This window comes from Ranitomeya imitator, chromosome 6, assembly GCF_032444005.1.
Source record: "Ranitomeya imitator isolate aRanImi1 chromosome 6, aRanImi1.pri, whole genome shotgun sequence".
NCBI classification, from domain to species: Eukaryota; Metazoa; Chordata; class Amphibia; order Anura; family Dendrobatidae; genus Ranitomeya; species Ranitomeya imitator.
In genome coordinates this window covers 203,113,995-203,134,806 of record NC_091287.1, presented here as the reverse complement: position 1 = coordinate 203,134,806, position 20,812 = coordinate 203,113,995, and positions in this window count along the sequence as shown.

Genomic DNA, 20,812 nt, shown 5'->3' with positions numbered 1-20,812 from the left:
GCCATGAGGACACCCAGTCTGAAGAAGGCGGAAGGAGATGAGTGAACACAGGCAAACATATGCACTGCACATGCCCATCAATCACACCCTCGCTGTCCAAAAAAATAAGACACCGAGGGCCGTTGTTTCGAGCAGGGGAGATGCACAGGCACAGCCAGCTAACCAATGATGTCAAAAGACGGGCAGCGCTAACAAGGGTGGTGCTGCGTGTCATTACAAAGGAAAGTCACACCTCAGGGACATTGTAATGGTCTCTAATGAGACACATTTTGTACGTGTTGAGTTCCACGTGGGCAAGGAGAAACAGTCAGCCACCTCGTACAAATGCAGCAGTACTGCTGTACAAGGTGGCTGATATACATAGAAACACCTGTGGGTGGGGGGCAGGCTCCCTTCAATTTCAGTTCATGTGCCTGCGTGGCGTTTGCAGGTCACGTTGCAAGCTACACAGCAGGGGAACAGCTGGCGTTGCTGAACCCCACTGACACATTGACTGGTGTTTTTCTCTGTGCAGATTGCATGTCCGGGCAAAAACTAGCGGTGTTAGAGCCCAGGGTCAGCAGGAGGAGGAGGAGAGGAGCAAAGTGTAGGCCGAAGCCTGCACTGGTGGCAGCTTTTGGTCGGTTGTGCCAGCGTGGCTTGTGCTGGACACGATGCCGGCTACACAGCGGGGGAACAGCAGGCGGTGCTGAACCCCACTAACACATTGGCTGGTGTTTTTCTCTGTGCAGCTAGCATGTCCGGGCAGAAACTGGCGTTGTTTGAGCCCAGGGTCAGCAGGAGGAGGAGAGGAGCAAAGTGTAGGCCGAAGCCTGCACTGGTGGCAGCTTTTGGTCGGTTGTGCCAGCGTGGCTTGTGCTGGACACGTTGCCGACTACACAGCAGGGGAACAGCTGGCGGTGCTGAACCCCACTAACACATTGGCTGGTGTTTTTCTCTGTGCAGCTAGCATTTCCGGGCAAAAACTAGCGGTGTTTGAGCCCAGGGTCAGCAGGAGGAGTAGAGGAGCAGAGTGTAGGCCGAAGCCTAGTTGAACCAATTTCAAAGGTTACCTTTAACCCCCCCCTCAGGTGTTGCAAGGTACAAGAGCCACACCTTGTGCAGCATTAATGCTGCACAAGTAAAAGGTTGCTCTATTTGTTTTGCTCCTTGCACACGCTGACTAAAACACGTACACTATTTAGCCCATTATACTGTCAAACAGTTGTGGAGGCGTGACTTGTCTTTTTAACGAGACGCAGCACAGGTGTCAAAATTTGCACCTAGGTACTGGGCGCAGATTCCTGAGCGTTGTTATTTGCTGTACAGGAGTCTGCGCTATTGTGATCCCTTGGCCATGCGCTGTGAGCGCTTCCTGTCTTCTGACCTCATTTCATGTCGGCCGTTGCGGTTAGCGATGGACATGAATCCCAGACCCACAGTGTGTTTTCAAAAAATCACACTGCGTGGCTGGGATTCGTGGCCTTGTGCAGTAAATAGGTTGGCCGCTTACACATGTCCTTACACCTGCTCCAGACTGGGCGGCCTCAGCTGATCCCTTATCGCCTACCACGGCCAGGAGGCCGCACAGTCTGAAGAAGGCGGAAGGAGATGAGTTAAGACAGGCGAACATATGCACTGCTCGTGCCCATAAACCACACCCTCGCTGACAAAATAAATATGACAACGAGGGGCGTTGTTTCTAGCAGGGCGGATGCACAGGCGCAGCCAGCTAACCATGATGACAAAAGACGGGAAACGCTACCAAGGGGGGTGCTGCGTATCATTACAAAGGAAAGTCACACCTCAGGGACAGTGGAATGGTCTCAATGAGACACATTTTGTACGTGTTGAGTTCCACGTGGGCAAGGAGAAAAAGTCAGCCACCTTGTACAAATGCAGCAGTACTGCTGTACTAGGTGGCTGTTATACATAGAAACACCTGGGGGGGTGGGGCCAGGTTCCCTTTTAATTTCAGTTCCTGTGCCTGCATGGCGTTTGCAGGTCACGTTGCCGGCTACACAGCAGGGGAACAGCTGGCGTTGCTGAACCCCACTAACACATTGGCTGGTGTTTTTCTCTGTGCAGCTAGCACTTCCGGGCAAAAACTAGCGGTGTTTGAGCCCAGGGTCAGCAGGAGGAGGAGAGGAGCAGAGTGTAGGCCGAAGCCTGCACTGGTGGCAGCTTTTGTTCTGTTGTGCCAGCGTGGCTTGTGCTGGACACGTTGCCGACTACACAGCAGGGGAACAGCTGGCGGTGCTGAACCCCACTGACACATCACCTAGTGTTTTTTTCTGTGTAGACAACACTTCCAGGTGGCAACTGACAGTGTTGAAACCCAGGGAATCAAAGAGGAGCAGAGTGTAGGCCGAAGCCTGCAGTGGAGCAAGTTGAAAGGGAACCTTTAACCCCCCCCCCCAGGCATTTGTTGCTGAAAGAGCCATCTTGTACAGCAGTAATACTGCACATGGAAAATGGTGGCTCCGAAAATTATGCTCCTTGCAAACGCTGAAGTACACACTCATATAATGTGTCCCCTCACACCGTCAAACCATCCCGGAAGTGGGACTTTCCTTTGTAATGTGACACAGCACAGCCGTCATTCCAACCCCCTTGGTGCCGGGCACCACCTCCTCAACGTTGTTTGGTTCTGTCACGGAGCCCGCACTGTAATGTTATCCCTTGGCCATGCACAGTTAGCGGTGCCCGTCTTCTGACATCATGTAGGTGTCAGGCTGGCAGTGCCTGTGCGTCCAAGCTGCCCGAGATCCAACCTTGCAGTGTCATCTAATGTAGTCCCACTGCGGGCCAGGGATCCATGGGCATGCGCAGTGCATATCATCGCCTCTCACTCACCTCCTTCCTGCTTCTTCAGACTGTGCGGCGTCACGGCCGTGGCATGCTATTAGGGATCAGCTGACGCCGCCTAGTCTGAAGAAGCGTGAAGAAGGGGAGTGAGAGGCTAGTATATGCACTGCGCATGGCCATGGATACCAGGCCCACTGTGGGATCACATTAGACGACACTGCGAGGTGTGATTTCGGGCAGCGTGGACGCACAGGCGCAGCCAGGACGACAACAAATGATGTCAGAGGACGGGCAGCGCAAACTGTGCATGGCCAAGGGATAACATAACAGCGCAGGGTCCATGACGGAATCAAACAACGCTAAGGAGGCAGCGCACGGTGCCAAGGGGGTAGCAATGACGGCTGTGCTGTGTCACATTACAAAGGAAAGTCCCACCTCCGGGACGGTTGGACGGTGTGAGGGGACACATTACATGAGTGTGTAGTTCAGCGTTTGCAAGGAGCATAATTTCAAGAGCGACCTTTCCCTTGTGCAGTATTAGTGCTGCACATGGTGGCTCTTTCAGTAACAAACGCCTAGGGGGGGGGGGGGACAGGTCCCCTTACATTTTAGTTGTGCCAGCGTGGCGGTCGCATGACACGTTGCCGGATACACAGCTGGGGATCAGCTGACGTTACTGAACCCCAATAACAGAGGAGCGACTGTTGACTGTGCACACAGCACTTCCAGGCACCAACTGGCGGTGTTAGAGCCCAGGGACAGCAGGAGGAGCAGATTGGAGGTATTGCCGCACACACAGCTGGGGATCAGCTGACGTTACTGAACCCCAATAACAGAGGAGCGACTGTTGACTGTGCACACAGCACTTCCAGGCACCAACTGGCGGTGTTAGAGCCCAGGGACAGCAGGAGGAGCAGAGGAACAGAGTGTAGGCCGAAGCCTGATTGGAGCAAGTTGAAAGGAAACCTTTAACCCCCCCCCCCAAGACGTTTGTAGCTGAAAGAGCCATGTTGTGCAGCACTAAGGATGCAAAAGGAAAAGGTTGCTCTTTTAATTATGCTCCTTGCAAACACCGAAGTAAACACTAAAAATGTGTCCCTTTATACCGTTAAACCGTTCCGGAGGTGCGAATTTCCTTCGTAATGGGACACAGCACAGCTGTCATTCCTATCCCCTTGATGCCGTGCGCTGCCTCCTCAGCGTTGTTTTAAGCTGCCACGGAGCCTGCGCTGTTCTGTTAGCCCTTGGCCATGCCCAATTAGCGCTGCCTGTCTTCTGACATAATTTGGTGTCAGGCTGTCAGTGCCTGTGCGTCCACGCTGCTCCAGATCCCACCTCGCAGTCTCATCTAACGTAATCCCACTGCGGGCCTTGGAACCATGGGCATGCACAGTGCATAACCTCGACTCTCACTCCCCTCCTTCCCTCTTCTTCAGACTGTGCGGTGTCACGGCCGTGGCATGCTAGGGATCAGCTGACGGCGCACAGTCTAAAGAAGGCGGAGGGAAATGAGCGAGAGCCCGAGGGGAAGATATGCACTGCGCATGCCCATGGATCCCAGGCCCGCAGTGTGACTCAATCAGAAGACACTGCGAGGCGGGATCTCGGGCAGCGCGGCCGCACAGGCGCAGCCAGCCTGACACCAAATTATGTCAGAAGACAGGCAGCGCAAATAGGGCATGCCCAAGGGATAACAGAACAGCGCAGGCTCCGTGACAGCTTAAAACAACGCTGAGGAGGCAGCGCATGGCACCAAGGGGGTAGGAATGACGGCTGTGCTGCGTCACATTACGAAGGAAAGTCCCAGCTCCGGGACGGTATAACGGTATCAGTGAACACATTTTATAAGTGTTAAGTTCTGCGTGTGCAAAGAGCTAAAAAAAAAGAGCTACCTTTTCCTTGTGCAGCATTACTGCTGCACAAGATGGCTCTTTCAGTAACAAACGACGGGGGGGGGGGGGACAGGTTCCCTTACATTTAGGTTGTTGTGCCAGCGTGGCGGTCGCAGGACACATTGCCGGCTACACAGCTGGGGATCAGCTGACGTTACTGAAACCCAATAACACTGGGTCGTATGTTTTTACTGTGCAGCCTGCACTTCTGAGCCGCAACTGGCGGTGTTGGAGCCCAGGAATAGCAGTTCAGGTGGTAGAAAGATGAACACAGCAGGAGACCTGGATGACACCCAATTACTTAATCAGGCAGAGGAGTGGCAAATTCCTGCGAGATCCAGGCCTGGTTCATTTTCAGGAAAGTAAGCCGGTCAACGTTATCGGAGGATAGTCGCATGCGACGGTCTGTTAGTACACCACCTGCGGCACTAAAGACACGTTCCGATAAGACACTAGCCGCAGGGCAAGCCAGCACCTCCAATGCATACTGGCTTAGCTCTGGCCATGTATCCAGCTTAGAGACCCAAAACTTGAACGGGGAAGAGCCGTCTGGGAGTACAGTAAGAGGGCAAGCCATGTAGTCTGTCACCATCTGACGGAACCGTTGCCTCCTGCTGACTGGAGCCGCCGGTGATGGTGTAGACATTTGGGGCGGGCACACAAAAGTGTGCCAGAGTTGTGCCATACTGGGCTTGCCTTGGGCAGAGGCACTGCTTCTGCTCCCTCTTTGGGCAGAGCCTCCCCCACTGCCTCGACGCACTGAGCTGCTTTGTAAAGCACTAGCAGCACTCCTCTCAGTTGGACAGGAGAAGATGATGGAATTCACCAGTGTGTCGTGGTACTCCCGCAATTTACGCTCCCGGGTCAACGCAGGGATGAGGTTTTGGACGTTGTCCCGGTAGCGAGGATCGAGGAGGGTGAACACCCAATAATCAGGCATGTTGAGAATGTGGTCGATGCGGCGGTCGTTTCTCAGGCACTGCAGCATGAAATCCACCATGTGCTGCAGAGTGCCAACCGGCCCAGAAACGCTGTCCCCTGCTTGAGACATGATCTCTGCCCGCTCGTCATCACCCCACCCTCGCTGTACACACTGACCACTGGACAATTGTGTCGCTCCCTCCTCTGGACGGAGCTCTTCCTCCTCCATTGACTCCTCCTCATCCTCCTCACAAATTGGCCCCTGCGTACCCCTTTGTGAGGAACCACGTGGCGCTGACTCTCCAGAAGCTGATGGAAAAGGTGACTCCTCATCCTCCACCTCTTCCACCACATCATCCCTTAACCCTTGCAAAGTTTGCTGAAGCAGGCAGATAAGGGGGACAGTCATGCTGACTAGTGCATCATCTGCACTTGCCATCCGCGTGGAATAATCAAAAGGACGCAAAACCTGGCAGACGTCCTTCATAGTGGCCCACTCTGTGGTTGTGAAGTCTGATCGGCGCTGACTGCGACTTCTTTGCGCCTGATGCAGCTGGTACTCCATAACTGCTTGCTGCTGCTCACACAACCGCTCCAACATATGTAACGTGGAATTCCACCGGGTAGGTAGGTCACATATGATGCGGTGTTCCGGAAGGCGGAATCGGCGCTGCAGAGCAGCAATGCGGGATCTGGCCAAGCTGGAACGCCGCAAGTGAGCACACTCTAGGCGGACCTTGTGCAGCAGGGCATCAAGATCCGGATAGTCCCTCAGAAAACTCTGCACAACCAAATTGAGCACATGTGCCAGACATGGGATGTGAGTGAGGTTGCCAAGGGCCAAAGCTGCCACCAGATTTCGGCCATTGTCACACACTACCATGCCTGGCTGGAGATTCGCTGGCAGTAACCACACATCGCTCTCCTGCTTTATGGCATTCCAGAGCTCCTGCGCTGTGTGGCTTCGATGCCCCAATGAAACTAGTTTCAAGACGGCCTGCTGACGTTTGGCCACGGCTGTGCTCATGTCGGTCATAGGTAAACGTTCACGGGTCCATGTGGGGGTGGACTGTGACGGATCCTGCAGAGAGGAATCAGAGGAACTGGTGTAAGAGGAGGAGTCGATGCGTACAGACTGGATTCCTGCAATCCTTGGAGTGGGCAGGACACGTCCTGCGCCACTCGCACGATCTGTACCTGGCTCAACAACATTAACCCAATGGGCAGTGAGGGAAACATATCGCCCCTGTCCATGCTGACTGGTCCACGCATCGGTGGTGAGGTGGACCTTGCTACTGACGGCGTTCAGTAGCGCATGTTTTATGTTTGCCTCAACATGCCTGTGCAGGGCAGGGACAGCCTGCCTGCTGAAGTAAAAGCGGCTGGGCACCTTGTACTGTGGGACTGCCAATGCCATCAAGTCACGGAAGCTGTCAGTCTCCACCAGCCTGAACGAGAGCATTTCCAAGGACAACAGTTTGGCAATGCCTGCATTCAGAGCCTGTGCTCGGGGGTGGTTGGCCGAGAATGCCCGCCTTTTCTCCCATGCCTGTACTACCGATGGCTGTAGAGTAGACTGGGAGTGTGAGGATGACTGGGAAGGTGGTGCTGTGGGTGGAATTACACAAGGTCTCTGGGAGGAAGCCAAACCAGCTGTGCGTGAGCTGGAGGAAGAGGCAACACGAGCTGAAGAGGTGGTAGCTGCCGCTGTTGGTTGGCCTACATCTTCAGTGTGTTTCTGTAACTCCACCGCGTGCCTGGTCCGCACATGTTTCCACATATTTGTGGTATTGAGGTTGCTGACATTTTTCCCTCTTTTTACTTTATGATGACACAGCTTGCATTTGACAAAACAAATGTCATCTGCAACTGTGTCAAAAAAGGACCAGGCACTGCAAGTCTTGGGAGCGCCCTTTTTGGCTTTGGAAAGAGACAGGCTCCTAACGGGTGCCAAAGTGGAGGCTACAGGCTCCGCAGTCTTCCCCCTCCCTCTCCCTCTTTGGCCCGTAAGAGGAAGCTCTTCCTCTGAGCTGCTCCCACCACCTTCCTGTTCCTCACGCCACGATGGGTCAAGGACCTCATCATCTCCACTACCCTCTGCCACCAACTGCTCCTCCTGGGTAGTCTCAGCAGCACAGTACGCACGAGAAAGCGGCACCTGAGTTTCATCATCAGATGCGTACTGCGCTGTGGTCACCGGAGGCACTGGCCCACCTGCCTCTTCAGAGTCAGAGAGATAAAGCTTTTGGGCATCACTGCACACTGCCTCTTCTTCCATTTCTCCAATGCTGCTTGGCTGGCCCCCTGTTTCCAAGCCAAGAGATTCAGAGAACAGAAGTAGAGACGGCTCCTGTCCTGGGCTCTCTGACTGCCTGGCCAATTTGGCAGGTGGTGAAGAGACAGATGGCTGCTCTCCAGTGCTCTGTGCCTGAGAGGATGTGGCACTAACTGAAGTCGATGCCGAGGCGTTAGCTGCCATCCACCCGACAACGGCTTCAATTTGGTCTTCACGCAGCAGCGGTGCACGGCGCTCTCCGACAAAGCTGCGCATGAAGGACTGTTCCCTGCTGAAACTGAGTGACGACGAGTCACCGGCGCCCGCAGCAGGCACAGAATCACCACGTCCTCTCCCTGCTCCTCTCCCTGCTCCGCGCCCACGCCCACGTGCCTTACTCCCTGCCCTCTTCATCTTGGTTGACAGATAAAGATAAGCAGAAAAGTACTAAGGCCTTAGTGTGCTTATTCCTGTAATGCTCCTCCTAACAGGTGTAAGAAACACTAATGTTGTAAATTGTGGACTAAACTTTATTATTTTTCAAATGTGGCCTACACAAGTGTAAGTTGTGTTTGGTGAACTTAACCTTTTTTTTGGTGCAGATCGGGCTACAGAGCTAGTTTAAATCACACGGAGACCGTGCAGACAGCCGTAAACGGCGCTGCAAGGCCAAGAAACCCTCCTCTAGGTTATCCTATATAGTGTTTTTCCACTATTTAGCTGGATACAAGTGGAAAGACACTAATAGGAATTTTTTTTTTCAAATTTTAAACTGGCTGCACTATTTGAAAAAAAGGAAATTGTTTTTCAAGGTATGAGGCAGTAACGCACCCTGAGCTGAATCCAACCGGCTATGGCTGCACACAGACTACAGGGCGAGCTGGGCTCACACGGAGACCGTGCAGACAGCCGTAAACGGCGCTGCAAGGCCAAAAAACCCTCCTCTAGGTTATCCTATATAGTGTTTTTCCACTATTTAGCTGGATACGAGTGGAAAGACACTAATAGGAATTTTTTTTTTCAAATTTTAAACAGGCTGCACTATTTGAAAAAAAGGAAAATTTTTCTCAAGGTATGAGCCAGTAACGAACCCTGAGCTGAATCCAACCGGCTATGGCTGCACACAGACTACAGGGCGAGCTGGGCTCACACGGAGACCGTGCAGACAGCCGTAAACGGCGCTGCAAGGCCAAAAAACCCTCCTCTAGGTTATCCTATATAGTGTTTTTCCACTATTTAGCTGGATACGAGTGGAAAGACACTAATAGGAATTTTTTTTTTCAAATTTTAAACAGGCTGCACTATTTGAAAAAAAGGAAAATTTTTCTCAAGGTATGAGCCAGTAACGAACCCTGAGCTGAATCCAACCGGCTATGGCTGCACACAGACTACAGGGCGAGCTGGGCTCACACGGAGACCGTGCAGACAGCCGTAAACGGCGCTGCAAGGCCAAAAAACCCTCCTCTAGGTTATCCTATATAGTGTTTTTCCACTATTTAGCTGGATACGAGTGGAAAGACACTAATAGGAATTTTTTTTTTCAAATTTTAAACAGGCTGCACTATTTGAAAAAAAGGAAAATTTTTCTCAAGGTATGAGCCAGTAACGAACCCTGAGCTGAATCCAACCGGCTATGGCTGCACACAGACTACAGGGCGAGCTGGGCTCACACGGAGACCGTGCAGACAGCCGTAAACGGCGCTGCAAGGCCCAAAAACCCCCCTCTAGGTTATCCTATGTAGTGTTTTTCCACAATAGAGCTGGAGACTGGTGGAAAAACACTAATAGGAAATTTGAGAAAAAATGTGCAGCAGGCTGCACTAAGAGCAAAAAAGAACAACTGTGTGAGGCAGTGTGAACCCCCCCTGAGCTGAATACAACCGGGTATATGGCTGCACACAGACTACAGAGTGAGCTGCACACACACACACACAGAGACCTTGCAGAACGCTGTTAAAACAGCGCTGCAAGGCAAGAGCAAGGTGAACAGTGAAGAACACACAGCGTTTTGCTAAATTAGCCTTTGGAAAGGAAAATAAAGCAATTAGCTAGCTCAACTGGCCCTCAGTTAGAACACAGCGTCCTGTCCCTAACTGAAATCACAGCAGAGTGAGCGCAAAATGGCGGCAGCGCTTTTTTATAGTGCAGAGTGACATCATTTCAGCAGCCAATCCAAGCCTTGCCAGTACTTACATGCCCACCATGCTAAACAGGATGTGCCCACACTTTCATTCATTCCTCATTGGCTGCTGCGTTCAATTTGAATTCTGGGAACTTCCGATTCCGGTATCCGATACGCGGGAAGTATCGGAATTCAGTATCGGAATTCCGATACCGCAAATATCGGCCGATACCCGATACTTGCGGTATCGGAATGCTCAACACTAGCTGTGAGCGCTTCCTGTCTTCTGACCTCATTTCATGTCGGCCGTTGCGGTTAGCGATGGACATGAATCCCAGACCCACAGTGTGTTTTTAAAAAATCACACTGCGGTGCTGGGATTCGTGCCCTGGTGCACTAAATATGTTTGCCGCTCACACATGTCCTTACACCTGCTTCAGACTGGGCGGCCTCATCTGATCCCTTATCGCCTGCCGCGGCCATGAGGACACCCAGTCTGAAGAAGGCGGAAGGAGATGAGTGAACACAGGCAAACATATGCACTGCACATGCCCATCAATCACACCCTCGCTGTCCAAAAAAATAAGACACCGAGGGCCGTTGTTTCGAGCAGGGGAGATGCACAGGCGCAGCCAGCTAACCAATGATGTCAAAAGACGGGCAGCGCTAACAAGGGTGGTGCTGCGTGTCATTACAAAGGAAAGTCACACCTCAGGGACATTGTAATGGTCTCTAATGAGACACATTTTGTACGTGTTGAGTTCCACGTGGGCAAGGAGAAAAAGTCAGCCACCTCGTACAAATGCAGCAGTACTGCTGTACAAGGTGGCTGATATACATAGAAACACCTGTGGGTGGGGGGCAGGCTCCCTTCAATTTCAGTTCATGTGCCTGCGTGGCGTTTGCAGGTCACGTTGCAAGCTACACAGCAGGGGAACAGCTGGCGTTGCTGAACCCCACTGACACATTGACTGGTGTTTTTCTCTGTGCAGATTGCATGTCCGGGCAAAAACTAGCGGTGTTAGAGCCCAGGGTCAGCAGGAGGAGGAGGAGAGGAGCAAAGTGTAGGCCGAAGCCTGCACTGGTGGCAGCTTTTGGTCGGTTGTGCCAGCGTGGCTTGTGCTGGACACGATGCCGGCTACACAGCGGGGGAACAGCAGGCGGTGCTGAACCCCACTAACACATTGGCTGGTGTTTTTCTCTGTGCAGCTAGCATGTCCGGGCAGAAACTGGCGTTGTTTGAGCCCAGGGTCAGCAGGAGGAGGAGAGGAGCAGAGTGTAGGCCGAAGCCTAGTTGAACCAATTTCAAAGGTTACCTTTAACCCCCCCCTCAGGTGTTGCAAGGTACAAGAGCCACACCTTGTGCAGCATTAATGCTGCACAAGTAAAAGGTTGCTCTATTTGTTTTGCTCCTTGCACACGCTGACTAAAACACGTACACTATTTAGCCCATTATACTGTCAAACAGTTGTGGAGGCGTGACTTGTCTTTTTAACGAGACGCAGCACAGGTGTCAAAATTTGCACCTAGGTACTGGGCGCAGATTCCTGAGCGTTGTTATTTGCTGTACAGGAGTCTGCGCTATTGTGATCCCTTGGCCATGCGCTGTGAGCGCTTCCTGTCTTCTGACCTCATTTCATGTCGGCCGTTGCGGTTAGCGATGGACATGAATCCCAGACCCACAGTGTGTTTTTAAAAAATCACACTGCGGTGCTGGGATTCGTGCCCTGGTGCACTAAATATGTTTGCCGCTCACACATGTCCTTACACCTGCTTCAGACTGGGCGGCCTCATCTGATCCCTTATCGCCTGCCGCGGCCATGAGGACACCCAGTCTGAAGAAGGCGGAAGGAGATGAGTGAACACAGGCAAACATATGCACTGCACATGCCCATCAATCACACCCTCGCTGTCCAAAAAAATAAGACACCGAGGGCCGTTGTTTCGAGCAGGGGAGATGCACAGGCGCAGCCAGCTAACCAATGATGTCAAAAGACGGGCAGCGCTAACAAGGGTGGTGCTGCGTGTCATTACAAAGGAAAGTCACACCTCAGGGACATTGTAATGGTCTCTAATGAGACACATTTTGTACGTGTTGAGTTCCACGTGGGCAAGGAGAAAAAGTCAGCCACCTCGTACAAATGCAGCAGTACTGCTGTACAAGGTGGCTGATATACATAGAAACACCTGTGGGTGGGGGGCAGGCTCCCTTCAATTTCAGTTCATGTGCCTGCGTGGCGTTTGCAGGTCACGTTGCAAGCTACACAGCAGGGGAACAGCTGGCGTTGCTGAACCCCACTGACACATTGACTGGTGTTTTTCTCTGTGCAGATTGCATGTCCGGGCAAAAACTAGCGGTGTTAGAGCCCAGGGTCAGCAGGAGGAGGAGGAGAGGAGCAAAGTGTAGGCCGAAGCCTGCACTGGTGGCAGCTTTTGGTCGGTTGTGCCAGCGTGGCTTGTGCTGGACACGATGCCGGCTACACAGCGGGGGAACAGCTGGCGGTGCTGAACCCCACTAACACATTGGCTGGTGTTTTTCTCTGTGCAGCTAGCATGTCCGGGCAGAAACTGGCGTTGTTTGAGCCCAGGGTCAGCAGGAGGAGGAGAGGAGCAGAGTGTAGGCCGAAGCCTAGTTGAACCAATTTCAAAGGTTACCTTTAACCCCCCCCTCAGGTGTTGCAAGGTACAAGAGCCACATCTTGTGCAGCATTAATGCTGCACAAGTAAAAGGTTGCTCTATTTGTTTTGCTCCTTGCACACGCTGACTAAAACACGTACACTATTTAGCCCATTATACTGTCAAACAGTTGTGGAGGCGTGACTTGTCTTTTTAACGAGACGCAGCACAGGTGTCAAAATTTGCACCTAGGTACTGGGCGCAGATTCCTGAGCGTTGTTATTTGATGTACAGGAGTCTGCGCTATTGTGATCCCTTGGCCATGCGCTGTGAGCGCTTCCTGTCTTCTGACCTCATTTCATGTCGGCCGTTGCGGTTAGCGATGGACATGAATCCCAGACCCACAGTGTGTTTTTAAAAAATCACACTGCGGTGCTGGGATTCGTGCCCTGGTGCACTAAATATGTTTGCCGCTCACACATGTCCTTACACCTGCTTCAGACTGGGCGGCCTCATCTGATCCCTTATCGCCTGCCGCGGCCATGAGGACACCCAGTCTGAAGAAGGCGGAAGGAGATGAGTGAACACAGGCAAACATATGCACTGCACATGCCCATCAATCACACCCTCGCTGTCCAAAAAAATAAGACACCGAGGGCCGTTGTTTCGAGCAGGGGAGATGCACAGGCGCAGCCAGCTAACCAATGATGTCAAAAGACGGGCAGCGCTAACAAGGGTGGTGCTGCGTGTCATTACAAAGGAAAGTCACACCTCAGGGACATTGTAATGGTCTCTAATGAGACACATTTTGTACGTGTTGAGTTCCACGTGGGCAAGGAGAAAAAGTCAGCCACCTCGTACAAATGCAGCAGTACTGCTGTACAAGGTGGCTGATATACATAGAAACACCTGTGGGTGGGGGGCAGGCTCCCTTCAATTTCAGTTCATGTGCCTGCGTGGCGTTTGCAGGTCACGTTGCAAGCTACACAGCAGGGGAACAGCTGGCGTTGCTGAACCCCACTGACACATTGACTGGTGTTTTTCTCTGTGCAGATTGCATGTCCGGGCAAAAACTAGCGGTGTTAGAGCCCAGGGTCAGCAGGAGGAGGAGGAGAGGAGCAAAGTGTAGGCCGAAGCCTGCACTGGTGGCAGCTTTTGGTCGGTTGTGCCAGCGTGGCTTGTGCTGGACACGATGCCGGCTACACAGCGGGGGAACAGCAGGCGGTGCTGAACCCCACTAACACATTGGCTGGTGTTTTTCTCTGTGCAGCTAGCATGTCCGGGCAGAAACTGGCGTTGTTTGAGCCCAGGGTCAGCAGGAGGAGGAGAGGAGCAGAGTGTAGGCCGAAGCCTAGTTGAACCAATTTCAAAGGTTACCTTTAACCCCCCCCTCAGGTGTTGCAAGGTACAAGAGCCACACCTTGTGCAGCATTAATGCTGCACAAGTAAAAGGTTGCTCTATTTGTTTTGCTCCTTGCACACGCTGACTAAAACACGTACACTATTTAGCCCATTATACTGTCAAACAGTTGTGGAGGCGTGACTTGTCTTTTTAACGAGACGCAGCACAGGTGTCAAAATTTGCACCTAGGTACTGGGCGCAGATTCCTGAGCGTTGTTATTTGCTGTACAGGAGTCTGCGCTATTGTGATCCCTTGGCCATGCGCTGTGAGCGCTTCCTGTCTTCTGACCTCATTTCATGTCGGCCGTTGCGGTTAGCGATGGACATGAATCCCAGACCCACAGTGTGTTTTCAAACAATCACACTACGTGGCTGGGATTCGTGGCCTTGTGCAGTAAATAGGTTTGCCGCTTACACATGTCCTTACACCGGCTCCAGACTGGGCGGCCTCAGCTGATCCCTTATCGCCTACCACGGCCAGGAGGCCGCACAGTCTGAAGAAGGCGGAAGGAGATGAGTTAAGACAGGCGAACATATGCACTGCTCGTGCCCATAAACCACACCCTCGCTGACAAAATAAATATGACAACGAGGGGCGTTGTTTCTAGCAGGGCGGATGCACAGGCGCAGCCAGCTAACCATGATGACAAAAGACGGGAAACGCTACCAAGGGGGGTGCTGCGTATCATTACAAAGGAAAGTCACACCTCAGGGACAGTGGAATGGTCTCAATGAGACACATTTTGTACGTGTTGAGTTCCACGTGGGCAAGGAGAAAAAGTCAGCCACCTTGTACAAATGCAGCAGTACTGCTGTACTAGGTGGCTGTTATACATAGAAACACCTGGGGGGGTGGGGCCAGGTTCCCTTTTAATTTCAGTTCCTGTGCCTGCATGGCGTTTGCAGGTCACGTTGCCGGCTACACAGCAGGGGAACAGCTGGCGTTGCTGAACCCCACTAACACATTGGCTGGTGTTTTTCTCTGTGCAGCTAGCACTTCCGGGCAAAAACTAGCGGTGTTTGAGCCCAGGGTCAGCAGGAGGAGGAGAGGAGCAGAGTGTAGGCCGAAGCCTGCACTGGTGGCAGCTTTTGTTCTGTTGTGCCAGCGTGGCTTGTGCTGGACACGTTGCCGACTACACAGCAGGGGAACAGCTGGCGGTGCTGAACCCCACTGACACATCACCTAGTGTTTTTTTCTGTGTAGACAACACTTCCAGGTGGCAACTGACAGTGTTGAAACCCAGGGAATCAAAGAGGAGCAGAGTGTAGGCCGAAGCCTGCAGTGGAGCAAGTTGAAAGGGAACCTTTAACCCCCCCCCCCAGGCATTTGTTGCTGAAAGAGCCATCTTGTACAGCAGTAATACTGCACATGGAAAATGGTGGCTCCGAAAATTATGCTCCTTGCAAACGCTGAAGTACACACTCATATAATGTGTCCCCTCACACCGTCAAACCATCCCGGAAGTGGGACTTTCCTTTGTAATGTGACACAGCACAGCCGTCATTCCAACCCCCTTGGTGCCGGGCACCACCTCCTCAACGTTGTTTGGTTCTGTCACGGAGCCCGCACTGTAATGTTATCCCTTGGCCATGCACAGTTAGTGGTGCCCGTCTTCTGACATCATGTAGGTGTCAGGCTGGCAGTGCCTGTGCGTCCAAGCTGCCCGAGATCCAACCTTGCAGTGTCATCTAATGTAGTCCCACTGCGGGCCAGGGATCCATGGGCATGCGCAGTGCATATCATCGCCTCTCACTCACCTCCTTCCTGCTTCTTCAGACTGTGCGGCGTCACGGCCGTGGCATGCTATTAGGGATCAGCTGACGCCGCCTAGTCTGAAGAAGCGTGAAGAAGGGGAGTGAGAGGCTAGTATATGCACTGCGCATGGCCATGGATACCAGGCCCACTGTGGGATCACATTAGACGACACTGCGAGGTGTGATTTCGGGCAGCGTGGACGCACAGGCGCAGCCAGGACGACAACAAATGATGTCAGAGGACGGGCAGCGCAAACTGTGCATGGCCAAGGGATAACATAACAGCGCAGGGTCCATGACGGAATCAAACAACGCTAAGGAGGCAGCGCACGGTGCCAAGGGGGTAGCAATGACGGCTGTGCTGTGTCACATTACAAAGGAAAGTCCCACCTCCGGGACGGTTGGACGGTGTGAGGGGACACATTACATGAGTGTGTAGTTCAGCGTTTGCAAGGAGCATAATTTCAAGAGCGACCTTTCCCTTGTGCAGTATTAGTGCTGCACATGGTGGCTCTTTCAGTAACAAACGCCTAGGGGGGGGGGGGGACAGGTCCCCTTACATTTTAGTTGTGCCAGCGTGGCGGTCGCATGACACGTTGCCGGATACACAGCTGGGGATCAGCTGACGTTACTGAACCCCAATAACAGAGGAGCGACTGTTGACTGTGCACACAGCACTTCCAGGCACCAACTGGCGGTGTTAGAGCCCAGGGACAGCAGGAGGAGCAGATTGGAGGTATTGCCGCACACACAGCTGGGGATCAGCTGACGTTACTGAACCCCAATAACAGAGGAGCGACTGTTGACTGTGCACACAGCACTTCCAGGCACCAACTGGCGGTGTTAGAGCCCAGGGACAGCAGGAGGAGCAGAGGAACAGAGTGTAGGCCGAAGCCTGATTGGAGCAAGTTGAAAGGAAACCTTTAACCCCCCCCCCCCAAGACGTTTGTAGCTGAAAGAGCCATGTTGTGCAGCACTAAGGATGCAAAAGGAAAAGGTTGCTCTTTTAATTATGCTCCTTGCAAACACCGAAGTAAACACTAAAAATGTGTCCCTTTATACCGTTAAACCGTTCCGGAGGTGCGAATTTCCTTCGTAATGGGACACAGCACAGCTGTCATTCCTATCCCCTTGATGCCGTGCGCTGCCTCCTCAGCGTTGTTTTAAGCTGCCACGGAGCCTGCGCTGTTCTGTTAGCCCTTGGCCATGCCCAATTAGCGCTGCCTGTCTTCTGACATAATTTGGTGTCAGGCTGTCAGTGCCTGTGCGTCCACGCTGCTCCAGATCCCACCTCGCAGTCTCATCTAACGTAATCCCACTGCGGGCCTTGGAACCATGGGCATGCACAGTGCATAACCTCGACTCTCACTCCCCTCCTTCCCTCTTCTTCAGACTGTGCGGTGTCACGGCCGTGGCATGCTAGGGATCAGCTGACGGCGCACAGTCTAAAGAAGGCGGAGGGAAATGAGCGAGAGCCCGAGGGGAAGATATGCACTGCGCATGCCCATGGATCCCAGGCCCGCAGTGTGACTCAATCAGAAGACACTGCGAGGCGGGATCTCGGGCACCGCGGCCGCACAGGCGCAGCCAGCCTGACACCAAATTATGTCAGAAGACAGGCAGCGCAAATAGGGCATGCCCAAGGGATAACAGAACAGCGCAGGCTCCGTGACAGCTTAAAACAACGCTGAGGAGGCAGCGCATGGCACCAAGGGGGTAGGAATGACGGCTGTGCTGCGTCACATTACGAAGGAAAGTCCCAGCTCCGGGACGGTATAACGGTATCAGTGAACACATTTTATAAGTGTTAAGTTCTGCGTGTGCAAAGAGCTAAAAAAAAAGAGCTACCTTTTCCTTGTGCAGCATTACTGCTGCACAAGATGGCTCTTTCAGTAACAAACGACGGGGGGGGGGGGGGGGGACAGGTTCCCTTACATTTAGGTTGTTGTGCCAGCGTGGCGGTCGCAGGACACATTGCCGGCTACACAGCTGGGGATCAGCTGACGTTACTGAAACCCAATAACACTGGGTCGTATGTTTTTACTGTGCAGCCTGCACTTCTGAGCCGCAACTGGCGGTGTTGGAGCCCAGGAATAGCAGTTCAGGTGGTAGAAAGATGAACACAGCAGGAGACCTGGATGACACCCAATTACTTAATCAGGCAGAGGAGTGGCAAATTCCTGCGAGATCCAGGCCTGGTTCATTTTCAGGAAAGTAAGCCGGTCAACGTTATCGGAGGATAGTCGCATGCGACGGTCTGTTAGTACACCACCTGCGGCACTAAAGACACGTTCCGATAAGACACTAGCCGCAGGGCAAGCCAGCACCTCCAATGCATACTGGCTTAGCTCTGGCCATGTATCCAGCTTAGAGACCCAAAACTTGAACGGGGAAGAGCCATCTGGGAGTACAGTAAGAGGGCAAGCCATGTAGTCTGTCACCATCTGACGGAACCGTTGCCTCCTGCTGACTGGAGCCGCCGGTGATGGTGTAGACATTTGGGGCGGGCACACAAAAGTGTGCCAGAGTTGTGCCATACTGGGCTTGCCTTGGGCAGAGGCACTGCTTCTGCTCCCTCTTTGGGCAGAGCCTCCCCCACTGCCTCGACGCACTGAGCTGCTTTGTAAAGCACTAGCAGCACTCCTCTCAGTTGGACAGGAGAAGATGATGGAATTCACCAGTGTGTCGTGGTACTCCCGCAATTTACGCTCCCGGGTCAACGCAGGGATGAGGTTTTGGACGTTGTCCCGGTAGCGAGGATCGAGGAGGGTGAACACCCAATAATCAGGCATGTTGAGAATGTGGTCGATGCGGCGGTCGTTTCTCAGGCACTGCAGCATGAAATCCACCATGTGCTGCAGAGTGCCAACCGGCCCAGAAACGCTGTCCCCTGCTTGAGACATGATCTCTGCCCGCTCGTCATCACCCCACCCTCGCTGTACACACTGACCACTGGACAATTGTGTCGCTCCCTCCTCTGGACGGAGCTCTTCCTCCTCCATTGACTCCTCCTCATCCTCCTCACAAATTGGCCCCTGCGTACCCCTTTGTGAGGAACCACGTGGCGCTGACTCTCCAGAAGCTGATGGAAAAGGTGACTCCTCATCCTCCACCTCTTCCACCACATCATCCCTTAACCCTTGCAAAGTTTGCTGAAGCAGGCAGATAAGGGGGACAGTCATGCTGACTAGTGCATCATCTGCACTTGCCATCCGCGTGGAATAATCAAAAGGACGCAAAACCTGGCAGACGTCCTTCATAGTGGCCCACTCTGTGGTTGTGAAGTCTGATCGGCGCTGACTGCGACTTCTTTGCGCCTGATGCAGCTGGTACTCCATAACTGCTTGCTGCTGCTCACACAACCGCTCCAACATATGTAACGTGGAATTCCACCGGGTAGGTAGGTCACATATGATGCGGTGTTCCGGAAGGCGGAATCGGCGCTGCAGAGCAGCAATGCGGGATCTGGCCAAGCTGGAACGCCGCAAGTGAGCACACTCTAGGCGGACCTTGTGCAGCAGGGCATCAAGATCCGGATAGTCCCTCAGAAAACTCTGCACAACCAAATTGAGCACATGTGCCAGACATGGGATGTGAGTGAGGTTGCCAAGGGCCAAAGCTGCCACCAGATTTCGGCCATTGTCACACACTACCATGCCTGGCTGGAGATTCGCTGGCAGTAACCACACATCGCTCTCCTGCTTTATGGCATTCCAGAGCTCCTGCGCTGTGTGGCTTCGATGCCCCAATGAAACTAGTTTCAAGACGGCCTGCTGACGTTTGGCCACGGCTGTGCTCATGTCGGTCATAGGTAAACGTTCACGGGTCCATGTGGGGGTGGACTGTGACGGATCCTGCAGAGAGGAATCAGAGGAACTGGTGTAAGAGGAGGAGTCGATGCGTACAGACTGGATTCCTGCAATCCTTGGAGTGGGCAGGACACGTCCTGCGCCACTCGCACGATCTGTACCTGGCTCAACAACATTAACCCAATGGGCAGTGAGGGAAACATATCGCCCCTGTCCATGCTGACTGGTCCACGCATCGGTGGTGAGGTGGACCTTGCTACTGACGGCGTTCAGTAGCGCATGTTTTATGTTTGCCTCAACATGCCTGTGCAGGGCAGGGACAGCCTGCCTGCTGAAGTAAAAGCGGCTGGGCACCTTGTACTGTGGGACTGCCAATGCCATCAAGTCACGGAAGCTGTCAGTCTCCACCAGCCTGAACGAGAGCATTTCCAGGGACAACAGTTTGGCAATGCCTGCATTCAGAGCCTGTGCTCGGGGGTGGTTGGCCGAGAATGCCCGCCTTTTCTCCCATGCCTGTACTACCGATGGCTGTAGAGTAGACTGGGAGTGTGAGGATGACTGGGAAGGTGGTGCTGTGGGTGGAATTACACAAGGTCTCTGGGAGGAAGCCAAACCAGCTGTGCGTGAGCTGGAGGAAGAGGCAACACGAGCTGAAGAGGTGGTAGCTGCCGCTGTTGGTTGGCCTACATCTTCAGTGTGTTTCTGTAACTCCACCGCGTGCCTGGTCCGCACATGTTTCCACATATTTGTGGTATTGAGGTTGCTGACATTTTTCCCTCTTTTTACTTTATGATGACACAGCTTGCATTTGACAAAACAAATGTCATCTGCAACTGTGTCAAAAAAGGACCAGGCACTGCAAGTCTTGGGAGCGCCCTTTTTGGCTTTGGAAAGAGACAGGCTCCTAACGGGTGCCAAAGTGGAGGCTACAGGCTCCGCAGTCTTCCCCCTCCCTCTCCCTCTTTGGCCCGTAAGAGGAAGCTCTTCCTCTGAGCTGCTCCCACCACCTTCCTGTTCCTCACGCCACGATGGGTCAAGGACCTCATCATCTCCACTACCCTCTGCCACCAACTGCTCCTCCTGGGTAGTCTCAGCAGCACAGTACGCACGAGAAAGCGGCACCTGAGTTTCATCATCAGATGCGTACTGCGCTGTGGTCACCGGAGGCACTGGCCCACCTGCCTCTTCAGAGTCAGAGAGAAAAAGGTGTTGGGCATCACTGCACACTGCCT